The sequence below is a fragment of the Choloepus didactylus genome, chromosome Y (assembly GCF_015220235.1).
Source record: "Choloepus didactylus isolate mChoDid1 chromosome Y, mChoDid1.pri, whole genome shotgun sequence".
NCBI lineage: Eukaryota > Metazoa > Chordata > Mammalia > Pilosa > Megalonychidae > Choloepus > Choloepus didactylus.
In genome coordinates this window covers 12,129,512-12,150,804 of record NC_051335.1, presented here as the reverse complement: position 1 = coordinate 12,150,804, position 21,293 = coordinate 12,129,512, and the positions used below count along the sequence as shown (strand labels likewise).

The 21,293-nt window shown below is 39.0% G+C and overlaps 1 protein-coding gene and 1 pseudogene across 1 annotated transcript in view; one reads left to right on the top strand and one right to left on the bottom strand.

Moving 5' to 3' along the window:
* Positions 1-21,293, bottom strand: part of PPEF1 (protein phosphatase with EF-hand domain 1) — a 180,291-nt gene that overhangs the window by 66,526 nt on the left and 92,472 nt on the right. The gene's annotated exons all lie outside the window — the stretch shown is intronic.
* On the top strand, positions 4,885-5,885 carry LOC119524058 (annotated as a pseudogene).

The following is a 21,293-nucleotide window of genomic DNA, read 5'->3' as shown; positions in this document are numbered from 1 at the left end:
AGAAATAAAGATTTCCAGTAAAGAGTACATGGTAAATATAAATACCAATACTACTGTATTTTTGATTTGTAACTCCACTATTTACTTCCTACAGGATCTAAAATACATAAAGTGTAATGATAAATCAGTGGTTTTGGACTCAATGTAAAATATGTAATTTTTGACAAGAACTACATAAAGGTGGGGGAATGGAGGAGTATAGGAACATAGTTTATGTGTCCTATTGAAGTTAAGTTGGTATCAAAGAAAACAAGATTGTTATAGACTTAAGATGTTAAATTTAAACCCCACAGTAAACACAAAGAAAGTATCAGAGAATATGATCATAGAGATGAAAAGTAGAGTATGGGTTATGAGAAGTGGGGGAAGGGGCAATGGGGAATTAATAAGAAATGAGGGTAGGGTTTCTGTTTGGAATGAAGGGAAATTTCTAGTAATGGATGGTAGGAAGGTGATGGCATTACAACATTGTGAATGTGATTAATCCCACTAATGGAATGCTTGGGAGGAGTTGGAATGGGAAGATTTATGCTGTATATATGTTTCCACAATTGAAAAAAAAAAAAAGACAGTCTAAATAGATAATGACAATTAAATGGCATAGATGATCCTGGATGAGATCTAAGAATAGAGGGGAAAAGGCTCAAGAGGACACAACCGGGACATAAGAAAAAATGAAATATAGAATGTAAGCTTTATATCAATGTTAAATTTCTTGAACTTCTTAACTACACTTAATGCGATTACATAAATGAATATTCTTGTTCATAGGAAATGTATATGTGAATTATATTATTTGTTCAAGGATATGTGCAACTTGCTCTCTTATGTTTAGAAGACAGAGCAATAGATGATGGATGATAGCAAGGGAGGGAGGGAGGGAAAGAAAGAAATGGTAAAGTGACAAAATATTAAAGTTGGTAGATCGGGGTATTGGTGGAGGGGGGTTGGAGTATGCTGGAGTTCTGCGTATTGGGTTTGTATTATTTTTGCAACTGTTACTGTAAGTTTGAATTTATTTCAAAATAAAAATTAAAAAAAAAAGTTCTTCAGAATGGAAGAAAGACATATACGAATATTTAGTGATCTACTACCTCAAAAACAATAAACATTTATTGATTGCTTGTTATGTACTAGGCACAAATTTAGGTGCTAGGAACACAGAAGTAAACAGTATGAAGTTCTCACAATACAGGAGCTTGCCTTCAGAGAATATAGCACCCATGTGCCCCATAGAGGAAACACTCAAGAAAATACTCAAACTGAATCAAACAACAATGACAATAAAAAGTCCTCAAGCTGGAGAAAAAAACAAGAAGAAAGACTACAGATGTGAGCAATGAACCTTCATTATATAGTTAAATATAACTGGATAATGATAATGTGGAACTTGTACTTAAGCACCAAGCAAGGATTCTGGAAATAAAAGAGACATACTATGAAGGAAAACCTGATAATGGTCAAGAACAAAAAATATGGCATCAGCAAGAGCTAGGGTTTGCAGGAGGTAAGGGGAGAAAGTAAAATGTTCTAAAAATCTCATCTGAATGAGTTAAAAATAACTGTGTTTATATTACTAGGGGAGAGTAGAGAATGATCGTGGAAGAATAAATTTGTAGCTATTTGAGAAATACACACATACACACAAATATTATAAGAAATGTCAGGAATGGGAAGGAAACCACTAGTGAATGGAAAAGCACAGTAAAAATTCCAAATAAAACAATAAAAAAGAAAACCGAAACAGCAAAAGAAAAGGAATAGGATGAAACAAAGTGAAATAAATAGTAAACAAAATAGAATGGAAGGATGAAGATGTTCCAAAAATTGAAAAAAAAAAATTAATTGTAGTGATGAATGCACAACTATATAATGGTACCGTAAACAACTGATTGTACACTGTGGATGATTGTATGGTATGTGAATAATCTCAATAAAATAGAATTTAAAAAAATAGAATGGAAGGAAATTTTTCAAATGTATCTATTGTTATTCTAAAATGCAAATGGCTAAATTATCCCATTAAAATACCTAGATTATTAAACTGCTAAAACACAAAACTCAGGCATATGTTGTTTGTGAGAAATACACATAAAATAAATGGATAAGGGGAGGCTGAAAATAAGGTAAACACAACAAAGAGAAAGCAAAAATGTAAATATTAATATGAGACAAAGTAGAATTTAGGATTAAAAGTGCTAAATATGATCACAAAGCAACATTGTGTCATAATAAAGGGCACTTTATGAAGAAGATACAATTCATTAATTTATATACAATAAACAAAAGAACAAGTGTTGCTTCATATGTTTAACTATTGTAAATGCAATAAGAAACTGTTTAAAAATATAAGTATGGTGAATTATTTAGATTGTGGTAGTTTAAAATAATATCCACGAATTCTTTGACACTCCCTTTAAAGAATGGAGTCTAATTTGCCTCCCCTGAGTGTGGATTGGATTTAGTGACTTGCTTCTAATGAAAAAAACAAAAACAAAAACAAACAGAAGTGATAGTGTGCAATGTTGGAGACTAGTTGTAAGGCACTGCAGCTTTCTGCCTACTCTCTCTCAGATCACTCACTCTTGGGAAAGCTAGCTGCCATGTCACAAGAACACTCAGGCAGCCCTGTGAAGAGGCCCATGTGGCTGTCCTGCCAACATTCAGCAAGGAACTGAGGTGCTGTGCCAACAGCCAATTGAGTGTGCTATCTTGGAAATGGATCCTCCAGCCTCAGTCAAGCTTTCAGATGACAGCAGCCCTGGCTGACAGACTGACTCCAACCTCATGAGAGAACCCGAGCCACAACCACTCAGCTAAGCCACACCCAAATTTCTGATCCACAGAAACTGTGAGACATTAAATGTTTGTAGTTTTAGGCCACCAAGTATTGGGATAATTTGTTACACAGCAATATATAACTAATACACATATTTAGACAGACATAACAGGCAATAATACAGAGAGAAAAATTGAATATACAACCAATAAGCTTGATTTAACATATATATATATGAAGAGTTTTGCATCCTACAAATAGAGAATACAATTGATTCTTCATATGCCCATGAAGCCTTTATGAAAATCAATCACATGCTTGACTTCAAAGAAAACCTTAAGAAATTCTAAATAGGAAACATTTCATAGGACATATTCTTATATCATAATCCAATAAAATTTGAAATAGTAAAAATGTAATTAGAAAAAATTCTAACTCTTTGGAATAAGATCCTTGGAAAGTAAGAGTTGCCATCTTAATAACCATTGGATGAAAAAGGAAATCAAAACCAAAATTACAAGTTCAACAAAAGGTTCAGCTAAAACTAAAATTTAAAAAGATGGATAGCCTTAAATGCCTTCATTATTAAAGAAGATACACATGAAAGATTGTATTCACCCTAAAGGAATTAGAAAAAAGAACAAAATAAATCAGAAAAAGATAACACCAAAATTAATGAAACAGAAGACAAACAAAAAAAGAAAAGATATATTAATCCAAAGGTTGGTACTTTGAAAGAAGCAATAAAATTGATAAATATATCCTGAGCCTAATTAAGGATAAGTGAAAAAAGAGAGAATGACAAATTACGTAAGAGTAAACATTAGAAAAAAGATAAAGGGAAGTAAATAAAAGAATTATGTGTGTGTAACAAATATAATATCAGTATCTATGGCAATTTTTTTTTACAATCTAGATAAATGGATTATTTCCTTGAAAATCAGAAACTACCAAAACTTATTCAAAGGAAGTAGAAACTTGAACAATGCAATTACTTGAAAAAATTTGAAAGATGATTAAAGATTATCATTTAAAAAGGCATTGGGCTCTCTGCTCCTGTCCGCTCACCAGACAGCTGCATTTTTTTTAATTCATTTTATTGAGATATATTCACAGACCATGCAGTCATACAAAACAAAGCGTACATTCGATTGTTCACAGTACCGTTACATAGTTGTGCATTCATCACCAAAATCAATCCCTGACACCTTCATTATCACACACACAAAAATAACAAGAATAATAATTAAAGTGCAAAAGAGCAATTAAAGTAAAAAAGAACACTGGGTGCCTTTGTTTGTTTGTTTGTTTGTTTCCTTCCCCCATTTTTCTACTCATCCATCCATAAACTAGACAAAGGGAAGTGTGATCCACATGGCTTTCCCAATCACATTGTCACCCCTCATAAGGTACATTTTTATACAATCGTCTTCAAGATTCATGGGTTCTGGGTTGTAGTTTGATAGTTTCAGGTATCTACCACCAGCTACTCCAATTCACTAGAACCTAAAAAGGGTTGTCTATATTGTGCATAAGAGTGCCCACCAGAGTGACCTCTTGCCTCCTTTTGGAATCTCTCTGCCACTGAAGCTTATTTCATTTCCTTTCACATCCCCCTTTTGGTCAAGAAGATGTTCTCCATCCCACGATGCCGGGTCTACATTCCACCCTGGGAGTCATATTCCATGTTGCCAGGGAGATTCACTCCCCCGGGTGTCTGATCCCACATGGGGGGAGGGCAGTGATTATATCTGCCAAGTTGGCTTATCTAGGGAGAGAGGGCCACATGTGAGCAACAAAGAGGCATTCGGGAGGAGGCTCTTAGGCACAATTATAGGCAGGCCTAGCCTCTCCTTTGCAGTAACAGTCTTCCCAAGGGCAAGTCCCGTGGTAGAGGGCTCAACCCATCAAACCACCAGTCGTCTATGTCTGTGAGCACATCAGCAACCATCGAGGTGGGGAAGCCTAATACCCCTGCATTCTCCACCAGCTCCTCAAGGGGGGGTCTGCATATTTTTTTCACTGCTTTTTTTTTTTTTTTCAATTAACTCTTTTTTTTTCAGCCGCATCTTTTTGTGCAGTGCCAGCCGCATCTCTGAGACACGATGGTGAAGGTCGGAATAAATGGATTTGGCCATATCAGGCGCCTGGTCACCAGGGCTGCTGTAGTCACCCGCAAATTACAGATTGTGGCCATCAATGACCCCTTCACTGACCTCAACTACATGGCCTACATGTTCCAGTATGATTCCACCCATGGCAGATTCAAAGGCACCGTCAAGGTTGAGAACGGGAAGCTTGTCATCAATGAGAATCCAATTACTATCTTCCAGCAGCGAGATCCCACCAACATCAAATGGGGTGATACTGGTGCTGAATATGTTGTGGAGTCCACTGATGTCTTCACAACCATGGAGAAGGCTGGGGCTCACTTGAAGGGTGGCGCCAAGAGAGTCATCATCTCTGCCCCTTCGGCCGATGCCCCCATGATTGTGATGGGCGTGAACCATGTGAAGTATGAGAACTCCCTCAAGATCGTCAGCAATGCTTCCTGCACCACCAACTGCCTGGCCCCCCCGGCCAAGGTCATCCATGACAACTCTGGCATCGTGGAGGGATGCATGACCACCGTCCACGCCATCACTGCCACCCAGAAGACTGTGGATGGCCCCTCTGGGAAACTGTGGTGTGACGGCCGTGGGGCTGCCAGAACATCATCCCTGCATCTACCGGTGCTGCCAAGGCAGTGGGCAAGGTCATCCTGGAGCTGAATGGGAAGCTCACTGGCATGGCCTTCTGTGTTCTCACCCCCAATGTGTTTGTCATGGATCTGACCTGCTGGCTGGAGAAAGCGGTCAAATACGATGACATCAAGAAGGTGGTGAAGCAGGCGTCAGAGGGCCCCCTGAAGGGCATCCTGGGCTACACTGAGGACCAGGTTGTCTCCTGCGACTTTAACAGTGACACTCACTCCTCCACTTTTGATGCTGGGGCTGGCACTGCCCTCAACGACCACTTTGTCAAGCTCATTTCCTGATATGACAATGAATTTGGCTACAGCAACAGGGTGGTGGACCTTATGGTCTACATGGCCTCCAAGGAGTAAGAGCCCCTGGACCACCAGCCCCAGCGACAGCATGAGAGGAAGAGAGGCCATCAGCTGCTGGGGAGTCCTGGCCCCAAATCGATCCCCTGACACCGAGCGTCACCCATCCTCCACAGCTTCCATCTCAGACCCCCTGAGGAAGGGGAGGGGCCGAGCACCCTACTTTGTCATGTACCATCAGTAAAGTACACCCAGCAAAAAAAAAAAAAAAAAAGGCATTGGGCCCATGTGGCTTTATAGTGGAGCTATATCAATTTTCAAGAGCAAATAGTTTTAATGTCATCTAAATCAATGATTCCCAACCTTGGCTGAGCATTAGAATCACTTGGGGAGCTTTTAAAAATCCCGATATGCCCTTCAGAATCTGTGGGGCTGGGACCCAGATATCAGTATCTTTTATCAATTCCTTGAGTGATTACAATGTGTAGCCAAGTTTGAGAAGCATGGATTTAAATTATTCCAAACCACAGAAAAAGATGGAAATCTATCCAGTTCATTTCATGAAACCAGCATAATCTTAGTACCAAAACTGGAGAAAAGCATTCAACCATCTAAAATTATATTTATTATATTTGGATGGTAAACCGGTTTTCCACGGTGATGACAGATTTTCTTATATTAAAACTTCTCATCTCCTATGGTAGGTTTGTATAGGTTAGAGTGAAATACCAACACATCCCAAAGTAATTTGGGCAGAGAATACAAATATATATGCTGAGCCCCCCTTGAGGAGCTGGGGGAAAATGCAGAAGTGTTGGACTTCCTCACCTGGATTGTTGCTGATATTCTCACAAACATTGAGAACTGACGGTTTGGTATGCCGAGCCCTCTGTCTTGGGGCTTGCCCTTATAAAGCTCGTTACTGCAAAGGAGAGGCTAAACCTGCTTATAGTTGTGCCTAAGAGTCTCCCCCGAGTGCCTCTTTGTTGCTCAGATGTGGCCCTCTCTCTCTAGCTAAGCCACCTCGGCAGGTGAACTCACTGCCCTGCCCCCTACGTGGGACCTGACTCCCAGGGGTGTAAATCTCCCTGGCAACATGGAATATGACTACCAGGGCGGAATGTACACCCGGCATCGTGGGATTGAGAACATCTTCTTGACCAAAAGGGGGATGCGAAATGAAATAAAACAAAGTTTCAGTTGCTGAGAGATTTCAAATGGAGTCAAGAGAACACACTGGCGGACATTCTTACGCACTATATAGATAACACATTTTAGGTTTTAATGTATTGGAATAGCTAAAAGTAAATACCTGAAACTATCAAATTCCAATCCAGTAGCCTTGACTCTTGAAGACGATTATATAAGAATGTAGCTTACAAGGGGTGACAGTGTGATTGTGAAAACCTTGTGGATCACACTCCCTTTATCCAGTATATGGATGGATGAGTAGAAAAATGGGGACAAAAACTAAATGAAAAATAGGGTGGGATGGGGGGGATGATTTGGGTGTTCTTTTTTACTTTTATTTTTTATTCTTATTCTGATTCTTTCTGGTATAAGGAAAATGTTCAAAAATAGATTGGGGTGATGAATGCACAACTATATGATGGTACTGTGAACAGTTGATTGTACACCATGGATGACTGCATGGTGTGTGAATATATCTCAATAAAACTGAATTTAATTAAAAAAACAAACAAACAGAAAACTCATCTCCACTTAAACCAAACTTTGAAATGGATTCTTTGCTACCTCTGTATTCTTTCACCTCTACTGTAAGCAAAAATAATTAATTTCTTGAGTTAAATCTAATTTTAAACAAAAAAAAAGTAATAGCTAGGCCATCTGCTTTATACAGCACACTTGCCACACAAGTTTAACCTTTTCAGAAAACCACACATGCCTTCAAAAGATTAATATTTGTAATAGTGAAGCATATTCAGTAGATTATGTTACAGTCTCTGCAAGTTATTCTAAAAGAGGGGTCCTAAATATATATGAACTCCTGTAAGTTTTGAGCTTCTCAAGGCAACCTCTTCAAAGAAGGCAAGACTTATTTGGATGTATAAGATCTGCCCTGTTGGCCCAAGATTAGTCATATTATTTTATATAGTCTGAGTTCAAATATGTTTTAGTTTTAGAATAATAACAGAACTAGACAACAGACAAGAGATGAAGAACAAAGTCTCCTGGGACATGGGTTTCTAGGATATTTGGGCTTCTGGCTACTGGAATTTCTCTGCATTTCCTTCAAAGAAGCAAAAACTGATGCTATTCTTCAGCCAGTTAGAGAAAATCTAACTCTCTGGCACATTCTGTAACTGATGTACAAAAAACCATCCATGGCAGGGAGTTTTAAGTTGACAAATACAGAGAACTTAGGGTAACTACAACTTTTAACAGTATTCAGAACATGACCTGCAGGGGGAGAGATTGCAGGCCACAATTAACTTGCACAGAGACAAAAACAAGCCTACATCCTCACCTATTTCCTACTGAAGCATTTTACAACATACATTTGGAAGTTATCCCAACTTATTTGAACACTTTCCCAAGACACAACAAACAATAACCTCTGGACCTCAACTCCACATTATTTTAATTTTATTTATTTTGCAACCCCTATTTTAGAAGTCTATTCTTCTGATTGTAACATCAATACTGCCTTAATCCCAGAATAAAAAGAAGCACCCACTGTGGCAGTGTGAAACACTGATAGAGAATAAGAAAACTGTTCAACAAACTTCACAACTGGAAAATTATGGGTGGGCAGGATGGGGGATGGGGGTTTGAAGCATGGGGAGAAGAGAGAAAGAAAAGGGAAACAAGGCACCATGGCTTCCAATGGACAGCATCAATGTGCTACCCAACCGGTTCTCTCTGTCCATGTGCATCTCTTTTTCAGCTTCAGGCATCTCTGCTCGCAGGATCATTTAACAAACTAATTTGCCAATACCTGATTTAAAATTTCACACTTTCTATTCAATGAGGAAAAATGTCTTGTAATTTTAGCAGGCTAAGGCTCTGAATGAAGTATTTCAAATTGGCCACTCTAATTAGGCAAAAGTGTCTGATTAAAATTAACCTTTTCAGAAAATAAAATCTAAAAATATGACCTAACTAATGCTATGCAAATTGCTTCACTTGATGATAAAATTATATTTGAAGCCACGTAAATTTGAAATGTACTCTTAGCAAAGGTCTGTTGTGGTTAATATCGTGGTACCCAGGGAAAAGAATCCTTTTCAAACTCAGATGGGATTGTGAGCTGAAAATGTCTAACTTAGTATTAAATTGTAAAATGATACAATTGTTTAGGACAATTAAACATTAAAGAAACCAAAATTTCAAACAATCAAAAACAATTGGACTTCTGGGAAAATGGTGGATCAGGAGAGGCAGAGCAAAATTCTCCTCAGTGAAAAAGACTAGTAAAGGGCAGAAAGTGCTCCAGAACAGCAGCTCCAGGGTTCCACTGACTGGGCAGGGACTTCTACACCACTGTGCCGGTTTGAGTGTATTGTGTCCCCCAAATGCCATTATCTTTGTGGTCTTGTGTGGGGCAGACGTTTTTGGTGCTGGTTAGATTTGCTTGGAATGTGCCCCACTCAGCTGTGGGTAATGATTCTGATGGGATGTTCCCATGGAGGTGTGGCCCCGCCCATTCAGGGTGGGCCTTGATCGGTGGAGCTATATAAATGAGCTGACTCGGGGGGGAGGAAAAGGGAGTGCAGCTGGGAGTGATGTTTTGAAGAGGAGCAAGCTTGCTGGAGAGGAACGTCCTGGGAGAAAGCCGTTTTAAGGCCAGAGCTTTGGAGCAGACGCCAGCTGCCTTCCTAGCTAGCAGAGGTTTTCCGGACGCCATTGGCCGTCCTCTGGTGAAGGTACCTGATTGCTGATGTGTTACCTTGGACGTTTTGTAGCCTTAAGACTGTAACTGTGTAGCGAAATAAACCCCCATTTTATAAAAGCCTATCCATCTCTGGTGTTTTGCATTCTCCAGCATTAGCAAACTAGAACAACCACATAGTGGGGACTTAGCTAGAGAGACTGCATTTGAAAGGATGAGATGAGTGTGTTTGGTCTGGACTGCCACCAGGGACAGGTGACTGGAGCTGGCTGATAAGCATGGGAGGGAGCAGCTTTCCACACCTCGTGCACCCTTCTCAGCAGTTGGCTGGGGAGATAACCCTTCACCAGCCCTGTGGCTGAGAGCTCCCATGAGGGAACTCAGGATTTGGCGGACTTGTGGTGACCACGTTCATTCTTCCTCCATGGAAGCCTGCAGTGAGCACAGCCGAGAGGCAAGATCGCTGCACCCAAGCACCAGGAGCCCCTCCCCAACCCCAGGGACTCGCAGGCGCATGGTGGACAGGAACTGCAGTGCATTTGAGCTGGAGGGTGAGATGCGCAGCCCCACAGCCCCAGAGTGGCCCATTCACAAGCCTTGGGAACTATTAGGTTTTGTGCCTTAAAGCAGGCTCCCTGCTGAACTGTACAGGGCTGGCCCCCAACCCACAGGCTGGCAGTCCCAAGTGTACACCGAGAACTGGTGCACTGATTGGATTTCCATCCAGGTTGGACACCATCTAGTGCACAGGTGAAGTTGGGGGAGAGCTGGCCTGAGAGTAAGAGGTGGCTCAAGAGTGCCATCTGCCTGTAGGATAGGAAAAGTGCACCCCACCAAGCTGTAGCTCTGCCAAATTATAAATAAATGTTCAAATAATCCTGCATATCCCAAAATAAACTTATCAAGATAAGCAAATGCCCCAAGGCCAACAACAGAAAATCATAAAGCACATGAAGAAACAAGAAGATATGGACAACCCAAACGACCAAATTAAAATGCCAGTGGAGACACAGAACTTGGAGTAATTAATCAAAGAAGTACACATAAATCTCCAAAACAACTTCATTGACTTGGCTAAGGACATACAGGACAGCAAGAAGACTCTAGAAGAGCATAAAGAAGAATCTGAATAAGTTAAAAAAATAGCAGATCTTATGGAAATAAAAGATATTATTGATCAAATTAAAAATATACTAGAGACACACAACAGCAGATTTGAAGAGGCAGAAGAAAGAATAAGTGAACTAGAGACAGACCAGTTGAATGTGAACACACAAAAGAACAAATGGTGAAAAAAATCGAAAAATGAGAAACGGACCTCAGGGAAATGATGGACAACATGAAGCAAACAAATGTAAGAATCATTGGTGTCTCAGAAGGTGAAAAGTGCTAGGAAGAGTATTTGAAGACATAGTTGGGGAAAACTTCCCAACCCTTCTAAATGACATAAATATGCAAATCAAAGATGCTCATGAACTCCAAATAGAATAAATCCAAATAAATCCACTCTGAGACATATACTAATCAGATTGTCAAATGGTGAAGAGGAGAAACTCCTGAAGGTGGCAAGAGAGAAGCGGTTCACCACATACAAGGGAAACCACATAAGACTAAATACTGACTACTCAGCAGGCACCATGGAGGCAAGAAGGCAGTGGCATGACATATTTAGGATTCTGAAAGATAAAAATTGCCAGCCAAGAATTCTTTATCCAGCAAAGCTCTCCTTCAAAATTGAGTGAGAATTTAAAATTTTCAAAGACAAACAAATGCTGAGATACTTTGTTAACAAAAGACCTGCCCTGCAAGAAATATTAAAGGGAGTTCTGCCAGCTGAGAAGAAAAAGAAAGGAGAGGGAGGTCAGGAGAAGGGCACAGAACTGAAGAGTATTAGTAAGGGAAACTTAAAGGGAAAAAAAAGAGAAGGGGGGGAACAGATCTAACAAATAAAAACCAAAAGATAAGATGGTTGGATTCAAGAACTGCCTTCACAATAGTAACATTGAATGTGAATGGATTAAACTCCCCAATTAAAAGATATTGATTGGCAGAAAGGATTAAAAAGTATGAACCATCAATATACTGTTTACAAGAGACTCATCTTGGACCCAGCAACACAAAGAGATTGAAAGTGAAAGGATGGAAAAAAATATTCCATGCAAGCTACAGTCAAAAGAAAGCAGGGGTAGCAATACTAATATCAGACAAAATAGACATTAAATGCAAAGATGTCATAAGAGACAAAGAAGGACAATATATATACATATATATATACCTATATATATATATATATATATGCATATGTATGAGAAAATTCACCAAGAAGAAATTAACAATCACAAATGTTTATGCACCCAATCGAGGTGCCCCAAAGTACATGAGACAAATATTGGCAAAACTGAAGGAAGCAATAGACATTTCTACATTAACAGTGGGAGACGTCAATACACCATTCTCTTCTATAGATAGAACAACCAGATGGAGGACCAATAAGGAAGAACCTAAACAATGTGATAAATGAATTCGATTTTATAAACATATATAGAGCGTTACTTCCTAAATTACCAAGACAGACATTCTTCTCTAGCACTCATGGAACATTCTCTAGGATAGTTCATATGCTGGGGCATAAAACAAGCCTCAATAAATTTAAAAAGTTTGAAATTATTCAAAGCATACTCTCTGACCATGATAGCATGTAACTAGAAGTCAATAACCGTCAAAGAACCAGAACATTCACAAATATGTGGAGGTTAAACAACACACTCCAAAACAATCAGTGGGTCAAAGAAGAAATCGCAAGAGAAATTGCTAAATATCTAGAGACAAATGAAAATGAGAACACAACGTATCAAAACCTATGGGATGGCAAAAGGGCGAAGTGGTAAGGAATGGAATTTTGCCTCTTCTCTATGGCAGCTGATAATTAGTCAAGAACTGTATTAAACAGTGTTTTTGGGGTCTCCAGTGAACAGTCACACATTGTACACAAGTCTGGATCATGTGGAAAAGCCGAGATCACAGCGAAATCTTTAAGTTCCCCCAACCAGGGGTCTGACGCCCCTCCCTGCCCAAACCTCTCAGACAGTCTCACAGCTGGCTCCCTGAAAGGAAAAAAAAACAATCTGCTGGGAGCAAGAAGGGGGCTCAACCCAGCCTCAACTGCAGAATTAATTAACAAATTAACTAACTTTTAGAGCTGGGAGAGCTAGAGAAGGGCTGGGCTCCGGGAAGGGGGGGCAGGTACCAGGGGCACCCATTTCCTGGATCCAAAAAGGCTGTTGTGTTTTTTTCCCTAAATTTTGCCCCTCCTCCCTTCTTGCTTTCTGAATCCTTATCTTTTTACACTTCAATAGCCCCCTGGCAAGGTCAGAATTAAAGCTGTTGGAGAGTAATTATCCAGATAATAGCCCAAAGCACATCTTTAAATACTCTATTCTGCCACTGACAAAACTTCCAGGCTGGGGAAAGGCTTTTAAACGGGACTTCTTTTTTTCTTTTTCTTTCTTTCTTTATTTTTTTTAATAACTATTATAAATAGCTCTTTTCAGATATCTGCAACTGGCCTCTGAACCCAGGAAATGGAGAGCTGAAATAGGTCTGACAGACAAAGCAGTGAGTCTAATGGGGGAGACAATTCCCTGAAGGGCATATAACTTCCCCAAGAAGAGTGGGGCATGGTCCAGCTCAATTGGCAGCCCTCCATCAAGGAGCTCAGACCCCAGGGGCTGGAAATTAGAAACCACCTTCAGTCAGCCATGCCCCCAACAGGGTCAGAGTCAGCAGGAGAAGTAAAGACACCACACCTCCTCACACTGGAGAGGGAGCTGCGGGCTGGCAAGCGCCACCTGCTGGACAGGACAGGAAAAGCACCGAGTCTAGAGGCCTCACAGGAGGGTCTCATTCACAGGGAAACTCCATATCCTCCCCCTGTGACCTGGGCATCTCTGGACTGGGAAAACCTGACTGGGGTTGACCATATCTGAGGAGACCCTCTCACAAAAAGGCTACATAGTGGCAGGGCAAGAAACAGAAAAATAAGAGGTGAAAAATTCTGATCAAATAAATAGAACCTAAGTTAGAGGTCTAAAATAAGTTGATCAGAACACCAAAGGATAGAGAACAAAGCCAAACAACAAGAAACCCATAGGTAAAAGAGTGAAATTGAGCTCCAGAATAAAGTGACTTAGAAAACCTGATGCCTAGACAGCTTAAGACAATGAGCCATACAAGGAAATATGAAAATATGAGTCAGCAAATTAACAAACTAACACTTCAACTGAGATATAGGAATTCAAACAAATAACTAATAATCAAACAGAACTCCTAAATCAATTCAACAATCAAATCAGTGACCTGAGGAAAGATATGGCAAAAGAGATGAAGGATATAAAGAAGACACTGGATGCACATAAAGAAGAATTCATAAACTTTTAAAAATAAATGGCAGAACTTATGGCCATGAAGGGCAAAATGGAGGAGATAAAAACACAATGGAGGAATACAACAGTAGATTTGAACAGGCAAAAGAAGGGATCCATGAACTGGAAGACAAGACATTCAAATTCATACACACAAAAGAACAGATAGTGAAAAGAATGGAAAAACATGAGCAGGGTCTTAGGGAGCTGAGTGAAAAAATGAAGCATACAAAAATCCATGTTATAGGTGTCCCAGAAGAAGAGAGGGTAAAGGGGGGGAAAGGATAATAGAAGAAATATTCACTGAAAATTTTCAAACTCTTATTAAAGAAAATTACAGATTCTAGAAGTACAGCATACCCCCAACAGAATAGATCCCAATAGACCTACTCCAAGACACTTTGATCAGATTGTCCAATGTCAAAGACAAAGAGAGAATTCTGAAAGCAGCAAGAGAAAAGCAATCCATCACATACAAGGGAAGTTCAATAAGACTATGCACAGATTTCTCTGCAGAAACTATGGAGGTGAGAAGACAGTGGTATGATATATTTAAGATACTGAAAGAGAAAAACTGCTAACCAAGAATTCTATATTCAGCAAAACTGTCCTTCAAAACTGAGAGAGAGATTAAAATATTTTCAGACAAACAGACATCGAGAGAGTTTGTGAATAAAAGACCAGCACTACAAGAAATACTGAAGGGAGTACTATAGGCTGATAGGAAAAGACAGGAGAGAGAGGTTTGGAGAAGAATGTAAAAATGAAGATTATTAGGAAGGGTAAAAGGAGAGAGGAAAAAATAAGATTTGATATATAAAATCCAAAAGACAAAATGGTAAAAGAAAGTACTGCCCTTACAGTAATAACACTAAATGTTAATGGATTAAACTCACCAATAAAAAGACATATACTGGCAGAATGGATTAAAAAACAGAACCCATCTATATGCTGTCTACAAGAAACTCACTTTAGACCCAAGGACAAACATAGGCTGAAAGTGAAAGGCTGGAAAAAGATATTTCACACAAACAAAAACCAGAAAAAAGCAGGAGTAGCTATATTAATATCAGACAAATTAGACTTCAAAAGTAAAACAATTAAAAGAGACAAAGAAGGACACTATATATTAATAAAAGGGTCAATTCATCAAGAAAACATAACAATCATAAATATTTATGCACCAAGCCAGAGTGCCCCAAAATTCATGAGGCAAACACTGAGAACACTGAAAAGAGAAGTAGATACCTCTACAATAATAGTTGGAGACTTCAATACACTGCTCTCATCAATGGATAGAACATCTAGACAGAGGATCAATAAGGAAATGGAGATGTTGAATTGTACCGTAAATGAACTAGACTTGACAGACATATATAGAACACTACACCCCACAATAGCAGGATACACTTTTTTCTCAAGTGCTCCTGGAACATTCTCTAGGATAGACCACATGTTGGGTCACAAAGCAAATATCAACAAATTTAAAAATATTGATATTATACAAAACACTTTCTCGGACCATAATGGAATGAAGTTGGAAATAAATAACAGGCAGAAGGTTGTAAAATTCACAAATATATGGAGACTAAACAACACTCTCTCAGAAAACCAGTGGGCAAAGGAAGAAATTACAAGAAAAACTAGAAAATACCTTGAGGCAAATGACAATGAAAACACAACTTATCAAAACTTAAGGGATGCAGCAAAGGCAGTGCTGAGAGGGAAATTTATTGCCCTAAACGCCTATATTAAAAGAGAAGAGAAAGCAAAAATTGAGGAATTAACTGTTCACCTGGAGGAAATAGAGAAAGATCAGCAAACTAACCCCAAAGCAAACAGAAGGAAAGAAATAACAAAGATTAGAGTAGAAATAAATGAAATTGAGAACAGGAAAACAATAGAGAGAATCAACAAAACCAGAAGTTGGTTCTTTGAGAAAATCAACAAAATTGATGGACCCCTAGCTAGGCTAACAAAAAGAAAAAGAGAGCGGATGCAAATAAATACAATCAGAAATGGGAAAGGAAACATAACTACAACACATCACATACAAAGAAAGCTTGATAAGACTATGTGCAGATTTCTCAATAGAAACCATGGAGGCAAGAAGGAAGTGGGGTGATATATTTAAGATACTGAAAGAGAAAAACCACAAACCAAGAATCCTATATCTGGCAAAATTGTCCTTCAAATATGAGGGAGAACTTAAAATATTCTCTGACAAACAGACAATGGCAGAGTTTGTGAACAAAATACCTGCTCTACAGGAAACACTAAAGGAAGCACTGCAGACAGAAAGGAAAAGACAGGAGTGAGAAGTTTGGAAAACAATTTTGGGAGACAGTAGCACAGTAATTTAAGTACACTGAACAAAGATGACTGTGAGTATGGTAGAAAGAGGAAGGTTAGGACCATGTGGGACACCAGAACGAAAGACGAAAGATAAAGACTGGGACTGTATAACTCAGTGAAACCTAGGGTGCTCAACGACTGTGATAAAAGGTACAAATATGTTTTTACATGAGGCAGAACAAATGAATGTCAACATTGCAAGGTGTTAAAAATAGGGTAACATTGGGGGGGGAATACAATCAATGCAAACTAGAGACTATAGTTAACAGAAACATTGTATTATGCTTCCTTTAATATAACAAAGGCAATATACCAAAGCTAAATGCATATGGGGGGGGGGCATAGGGGAAGGGTATGGGACTCCTGGCATTGGTGATGTTGTCTGACTCTTTATTCTACTTTAGTTTAATGCTAGCTTTCCTTTTGTTGCTTTCTAGCTGTAATGTTTCTTTTTCTCTCTCTATTTTTTTTTTTTCTTTTGTCCCTCTACCTTCTTTGACTCTTCCTCCTTTGTGGAAGAAATGGAGATAGTGGCAATGGTGCTGAATACATAAATACGTGACTATACAGGGAACCAACGATTGTTTACTAAGGATGGAATGTATGGTGTGTGAACAAAACCATCTTAAAAAAATGGGTTGATGAAGAAAACTTGAGGGCACTATATTGAGTGAAATAAGACAGACACATAAGGACAAACATTGCAGTGTCTCACTGATATGAACTAATTATAATATGTAAACTCATAGACATGAAATATAAGTTACCAGAATATAGAACGAGGCTAAAGAATGGGGAGCAGTTGCTTATTATAAGCAGAATGTTCAACTAGGGTGAACTTAAATGTTTGGAAATGGACAGAGGTGATGGTAGCACATTGTGAGAATAACTAACAGTGCTGAATGGTGTGTGAAGGAGGTGGAAAGGGTAAGCTCAGAGTCACGTATGTCACCAGAAGGAAAGCTGGAGGTTAAAAGATGGGAATATATAAAACTGAATCCTGTGGTGGACAATGTCTGTGATTAACTGCACAAATATTAGAAATCTCTCTCATGAACTAGAACAAATGTATGACACTATAACTAGAAGTTAATAATAGAGGGGCATATAGAAAAAAATATATACACCTATTGCAAACTATATACTACAGTTAGTAGTATTTTAACATTCTTTCATCACCAGTAACAAATGTACTATAGAAAACTATGAATCAATAATGGAGGGGGGGTGGTTAGGGTATGGGAGGATTTGAGTTTCCTTTTGTTGTCTTTATTTCTTTTCTGGAGTAATGAAAATGTTCTCAAAATTGAAAAAAAAATTAATTGTGGTGATGGATGCATAGCTCTATGATGGAACCATGAGCAATTGATTGTACATTTTGGACCTTTGTATAACTGTATGGTTTGTGAACAATCTCAATAAAAAATTTCTTTAAAAACATATGAAAAAATGCTCAACTTCACTGGCTATTAGAGAAATGCAAATCAACACCACAATGAGATATCATCTCACACCTACTATAATGGCCATTATCCAAAAAACAGAAAATTTCAAGTGCTGGAGAGGATGTGGAGAAAGAGGCACACTTATTCACTGTTGGTGGGAATGTGGAATGGTGCAACTACTCTGAAAGACAGTGTGGCAGTTCCTCAGGAAGCTAAGTATAGATTTGCCATATGACCCAGCTATTCCACTGCTAGGTATATACTCAGAGGAATGGAAAGTTAAAACACAAATGGACATTTGTAAACTGATGTCTGTCACAGTGTTATTCACAATAGCCAAGAGATGGCAACAGCCCAAATGTCCATCAACAGATGAGTGGATAAACAAACTGTGGTACGTACACACGATGGAATATTACACAGCTGTAAGACAGAACAAAGACACAGAACATATAATAACTTGGATGAACCTTGAGGACATTATGTTGAGTGAAGTTAGCTGGAAACAAAGGGACAAATACTGTATGGTCTCAATAATATGTTCTAACATTAATGAGCAAACTTTGAGAGTTAAAAGCTGATGACACAGGTTACCAGGAGATAGAAAGAGGGTAGAAATCGGGCATTTGATGCTGAAGGACTACAGAATGTTCAACAGGATTGATTGTATAGATCCAGAATAGATAGCATAATACTGTGTGATGGTAGCACAATATCGTAACTACACTGAACAAAGATGTCCGTGAGTAAAGCTGAAAGAGATGGGCTAGGGACATGAATGACACCTGAGGTAAAGATAGAAGTTCAAGACTGGAACTGTTTAACTTAGCAAAAACTGGAGTGGTCAACGACTGTGACTAAATGTACAACCATAAAACTGTTTTTGTATGTGAGAGAACAAGTGAATGTCAACCATGCAGAGTGCTGGAAAGGGGATGGTACTGGGGAAAAAATAGAATCAAAGCAAACTGGAGTCTATGGTCAACAGTAACGTTGTAATATGCTTCCATTAAATGTAACAAAGGCAATATACCAAAGCTGAATGTGTGAGGGGGGATATAAGGGAGGGATACGGGATTCTTGGTAGTGGTGTTGTTGCCTGATCCTACTACTATATTGTATTCTATGATATTTTATTTTTCTTTTTATTATCTTTTTCATTATTCATTTAAAAAAAAACTTTTTTTTTTCGTAGTAATCAGTATGTTCAAGTGCTGACTGTGGTGATAAATGCACAACTGTATGATGATACTGTGAACAACTGATTACACACCATGGATAATTATATGGTACGTGAATACAGCTCTATAAAATTTTATGGAAAAATATAAACAGGGATAAAAGTCCTGGTGAAAACATGGAGAGAGGGATATACTTATTTACTGTTGATTAGGAGGCAGAATGGTATAGCCTTTCTGGAGGACAGTAGGGTGGTTCCACATGAAGCTAAGTATGTGGGTGCCTTAAGGTCCTGCTACCTCATTAGCGGGCATTTACAAGGAGGATCTCAGAGCAGGGACATGAATGGACATTTGCACACTGGTGTTTATGGAGAGAGTATGCATGATTTGCAATGGGTGGAGGTGGCCTAAGGGTACATCGACTGAAGAACAGAGTGGTGTGCATACAATGGAATATTGACCAACTGCAAGAAGGAGTAAAGCTGTGAGACATGCAAGGAGGTGAATGGAACCTATAGACAGCATTTTGAGTGAAGTACGCCAGAAACAAAGGCAAACACTATAATACCTCACCAATATGGACTAACTACAATGTGTAAACTCAGAATTGAATCTTAGAGCACAGCCTAACAGGGGAATGATTATTGTAATGGTCTCTAGATCGTAAGCTCTTACAGCAGTCAAATCTGTTCCTGAATTGTAACACTATCTCCAAACTCTGAGACGCTGATCCCTTTGTGTAAAAACTGATTGGTCTCTGGAACATTAGGTATCTGTGTGACACCTGAAACTCAGAGCTAGAACTTGGCAGTTATGAATGTCGGTATTAGCACATATAGCAACTGTTAAAAAAGCTGAAAAAGAGCCCAGCCTTCAACTAGAGATATGAATGAAGAAGATGTGGTTAGGACTAGGGCAAATATGGCCAAAGGGTAAAGGACAATACTGACTGCATTTTAAAACTTCAAATTCCATGTGAGACCAAGAGAAGAGATGTTTAGTTGGTACAAGATCTATATTTCCTAAACAATTTAACTTGTACAGTTTGTTCAAATACCATAATTACATAGAACTTTTAATAGAAGTGAGACCTGGTAGGTTTGCATAGGTTAGTGTGAAATAGAGACATGTCCCAAAGTAATTTGGACAGAGAATAAAAATATAGATGCAGGGCCCCCCTGAGAAGCTGGGGGAAAATACAGAGGCATTGGGCTTCCTCACTTGGATTGTTGCTGATGTTCTCACAAACATTGAGGACTGGCAGTTTGATGTGCTGAGCTCTCTATCAGGGGACTTTCCCCTATGAAGCTAGTTAGTGCAAAGGACAGGCTAAACCTGCTTATAATTGTGCCTAAGAGTCTCCCCCGAGTACCTCTTTGTTGCTCAGATGTGGCCCTCCCTCTCTAGCTCAGCCAACTTGGCAGGTGAACTCACTGCTCTCCCCCTACATGGGATTTGACACCCAGGGGTGTAAATCTCCCTGGCAACATGGGATATGACCCCCAGGGATGAATCTGGACCCGATGTTGTGGGATTGAGAACATATTCTTGACCAAAAGGGGGATGCAAAATGAAACAAAATAAAGTTTCAGTGGCTGAGAGATTCCAAATGGAGCTGAGAGGTCACTCTGGTGGGCATTCTTATGCCTTTTTAGGTTTTAATGCATTGGGATAGCTAGAAGTAAATACCTGAAGCTGTCAAACTGCAACCCAGTAGTCTTGACTCTTGAAGACGATTGTATAGCAATGTAGCTTACAAGGGGTGACAGTGTGATTGTAAATATCCAGGGTATGGATGGATGAGTAGAAAAATGGGGACAAAAAACTAAATGAAAAATAGAGTGGGGGTGATGATTTGGATGTTCTTTTTTACCTTTATTTTTTTATTCTCATTTTTACTTTCTCTGGTACAAGGAAAATGTTCAAAAAATAGATTGGGGTGATGAATGCACAACTATATGATGGTACTGTGAACAATTGATTGTACTTTGGATGATTGTATGGTACGTGAATATATCTCAATAAAATTGAATTTTAAAAAAAACCTATGGGATGCAGCAAAGGTGGTGCTGAGGGGGAAATTTATAGTTCTAAATGTGTACATTAAAGAGGAAGAAAGAGCTAAAATCAAAGAACTAATGGAACAACTGAAAAAGCTAGAGAATGATCAGCAAACTAACCCTAAACCAAGTAGAAGAAAAGAAATAACAAAG